Source organism: Mustela lutreola, chromosome 7, assembly GCF_030435805.1.
Source record: "Mustela lutreola isolate mMusLut2 chromosome 7, mMusLut2.pri, whole genome shotgun sequence".
Classification (NCBI taxonomy): Eukaryota; Metazoa; Chordata; class Mammalia; order Carnivora; family Mustelidae; genus Mustela; species Mustela lutreola.
This window is the reverse complement of record NC_081296.1, coordinates 35,835,889-35,840,077: the sequence shown is the minus strand read 5'-3', so window position 1 is coordinate 35,840,077 and position 4,189 is coordinate 35,835,889.

Sequence of the window (4,189 nt, the reverse complement as noted above, 5' to 3'; positions counted from 1 at the left end):
AACACCTCCTGGAGATAAACTGGAGGGGACTTAGATAAAATCTGCATCTTCCTTCAAATAGAATACCTGAGTAAATAAATAGGCAGCTCTTTCTCAGGCTCAGGAAAGAGGAGATGCCAGGACCCATGAGAGCATCGGAAAGGAGCATGGGGACACCTACTTTCTAAGCGCTTTCACTGTTGCTAGGCCTTGTGCTGAGCCCTGGATGCGAGACGAAGACACTGACCCCTCCTCACCTTCCTCCCAGGAAAGGACGCATGACCTATGTCCCAGAAAAGCTAACAGTGAGGACAAGCCCCTGGGTGTGAAGTCCACTGACTTTCTGTACTACTGGATGGGTTAAGAGAAGAATGAGAAGTCACTGGGTGAAGAAGATGGAAGTACATGGAAGATTCTAGAAGATGCTGTATTCGAAAGGCCTGAGGGCAGGTAGGATTAGATAGGAATAGAGAGCAATGAGTACAAAACTGGAAATGGCAAGGTATGCTTCCGGGCGCGACGGCTTGATTCATCTAGAACAGGGACATACTCCATCGAGGGGTGCTATGACAAAATTCCACAGACTGGGTGTCTTATAAACAACAGAAATCTACTTCTCAGCATTCTGGAGATGGGAAAATTCAAGATCCAGCCACTGGCAGACTCTGTGTCTGATGAAAGCCAGCTTCCTGATTCAGAGATGGCTTTTTCCTCTCAAGTCTCTTATAAAGACACTAACTCTGGGTTTCTGGCACACACACACACACACACACACACTACTAATCCCGTTCGTGAGGGCTCCGCTCTTATGTCCTGACTACCTCCCAAAGACCCCACCTTCTAACACCATCACACTGGGCCTTCGAATTTCTACATACGAATTCGGGGGGATATAAACATTCAGACCATAGCAAGAGGTCTGCAGTCTTCTTCTGTAAACGTCCAGAGAGTAAATATCTTAGGGTCTGCAAGTCATATGTTCTCTGTTCCAAGGACTCAACAGTGCCATTGTAGCTGGAGAGCAGCTACAGAGAATGAAGTACACCAAGGAATTTGGTGTTTTCTAGTACAACTTTGAAACTGGAATTTCATGTAATTGTCATGTGTTACAAAATGTTATCCTTCCCTTGATTTTTTCCAACCACTTAAAGATATAAAAAATCATCCTTTGCTTATTGGCTGTACAAAGACACATACTGATTTGGCCGATGGACCATAGTTTGCCCATTTCTGGTCTAGCCTTCAGATGGAAGACAGGCTGGGGCCAGATCCTGTTGGGCACTGGGTACCAGGTTAAGGAATCTTGTTCCAAGTCAGATGTAGAAAACCATAGTATTTAGACTTCGCTAGGCTGGAGCCCTCTTCCAAGGCACTTCTTCCTAGGAAAGTTGCTCCCAAGATCCCAGGAAGGGGACCCACAATGTTGTGCCTTTTACTGAAAGGGGCAGGCCTGAGGGAGGAAAGGTTTGGGGGATAAAACTGAGAATTGCTGTTAGCCTTCGAAAGTTCTAGATACCTAAGAATCAGCTAAGTGATTAAATGAAGTCTCATAGGTTGTTAAATATTCGAATCTGGGGCTGAGAGCTGAAGAGGGAGGTCATGTTTTAAACCGTGGGAATCAGCAGTCCCATTCAGGAACAGAACATAGGGAGGCAAGAGAATGGAGGCAAGGACAGAGCCCCATGGGGGTTCTGTTTCGGGGGTCAGCTGAGGACTGGCCAGGCCTAGAGAGGCAAGAGGGAATGGCAGACTGTGATGCCTGAAGCCAAGAGAAAGAGTGACTGAAGGAGCGAGCAGCCGGTGTGCCCAGCGCTGCTGAGTGCAAGGGAGTGTGGAGCCTGTCTGGGGACCTGGTCATGAGCAGGTCTCTGGTGACCTTAGGAAGAGCACATCAATGTGGAGGTAGGCGTGGAAATTAGAGAGCGGAAGTGGTGCAAACAATTCTTGGGAGACATTTTGCAAAGGGGATGAAGTTAAGCATTAGTCATAGGAAGGGTGAGGGATTGAGTGAAACTCCACGCACTTGGATCCTGTGCCTACTCTGTCCCAGGCAGGATGCCAGGCGCTGAGGATACAAAGATGGGACGGGACAAGCCCAAATAATCACACTCAAGGAGGACACGAGTGCAAATAGGCCTAAACAACATGCCGCGTGGGCGAAAGGGACACTGCATGGATTCTGGGTTCGGGGGTCAGAAAAAGCAACCCAGGGGAGGTATGATGTGGCCTGGTGCTTGCAGATGAGGACAGATAGGGAGAGGAAAGGCCTGCCAAGCAGTGGGAAAGAGGATTTCAAAAAGTCGCAGTCAGGAAGACACAGGGGATCTGGGGGACAGCATGTGATCTAATGTGGCCTGATGGGTGGTGGGAATGACAGGACATGGTGCATGGCAGGAGACGCTTTTGGAGACACTGGCCAGCCTGATGGAATGGCCCTTTGTACCTTGCTAAAGAGACTGAAGTTTGTGAAAGGGGGAACGAAGGGCAAACTGTGGTCTACCTGCTGTGCGCCAAGCACCCAGCTGGCCACCCTTTTGAACATGGTGTTTGCAGTATAAGACAGACATGGGCTCAAATCCTGATTTTGCAAGGCATAATAGCTACGTGGCTTTGAGGCCTTTAAGCTAGCAAATCTCAGTTTCAACTGCGAAATGGGGAACATGATACTTATCATCTGGAATTATCAGAAGGCTTAAGTAAGACAATAAAACCAAAAGCAACTGCCAGAATGATGATTTAAATAGAGTGATAGTTACAAGGTTAGATTCACATTCTAGAAAGATTGCTCTCAGAGTGGCAGCAGGACAGATGGATGTGCTAGGGAGAGGACTAAGGGGCGACCAGAGATACCAAGGCCAGGTTGGAGCTACTGCAGAACTAGTTATGAAAGAAAAGCAAATCCAAGAGCTATTGCTGGAGCCCAAGGAAGAGGTGATGCCAAGGGCCTTACGAAGGCCTGGCTTGGGGATGGCAGAATCTAGAATCCGGGGTGTTCTGGGAATGAGGGAGGTGAGGGCAGAGCCAGGAAGAAGGCTGGGATCTAGGGAGAAGCGTGCAGAAGGATTTCAGGTTCTCTAGCGTTGAGTGGGCAGTGGCGCTCGTAACTGAGCTGGCAGACACAAGAGAAACTGTGGGTGTGGGGAGACTCTATCATTTTGGACAAATTGAGTTTGAGGATTCCACAGAATGCCAGATGGGGAAGGCCTGAGGGAGCTGGAAGCAGAGACAAGGGACTCCAAAGAGGAGGGGAGCGAGACGCAGCCCCGACCTGTGGATCCAGGAGGGACAACCTGGCTCCTGGAGAGGGAACGCCAGGCAGAGCTCCAGATGTGGAAGGAGCAGGGTGGGTGGGGATGGGTCAGATGGGATAACCCAAGACGTAGTTCGCACAGAACTTTATAGCGTATTAGAAACTACCTGGGCTTAGGCCATTTTGATCCAGACTGCGAGCTCCAGAGCTAGAAGGGAACAAACACCTAGTCCTTTCTGTGTTAAGTACCTTTTAGGGCGGGCGCTGTGAATAAGTAAATGGCAAGAAGAGAAGGCTGCTTCCTGGGCGAACACCCAGCAGTAAACAGAGCAGGAGTCAAGGATTTAGAACATCCCGCAGGATACATAGTGAAGACACAGCCTGATCCATGGACTTCATGGTCAGTACAGATGCCCCCTGCCCCGGTTCTAGTGGAGAGAGGATCAGGAGATGTCACCTGGCTTCTAAGGGGATACAGAAGTGGCCGGCTTGGGAGTCACACCACAGAGGCCTTCGAGAGAACCCACTCGAATGTTTGTTCATGATGTCATTATTGTACCTCAACAGCCTTCCAAGGTATGCAGGGCCCAATTAAACCTCCATTCTACAGCGGAGAAAACCGAGTCTTTAAGAGATGAAGAGACCCGCCTCCCGTTCCAGCAGCAAGTGGCAGCTGTGGCTCCGAGCCCCAGGTTTCCCTGCTCCAGCCACGGTCAGGCTTTCCTCAGCGACCTGAGCCAGAGGAGGGCGGGTGGCGAGGGCCAGAGGGCCTGGATACTGGGGCCCACAGGGGTGGGTGTGGGGGGAGAGGCCGGCTTCAGGTTCAAGTTGCTTGTCTTGCAGGAGTGTAGCGTTACCGCACGAGTCCCAGAGCATAAACAGAGTTAACACCCCATTAAATACAATGGACTTTCTTGGAGCTTCAGACATGCCACGAGCAAGACGAGCTGAGCAGGAGCT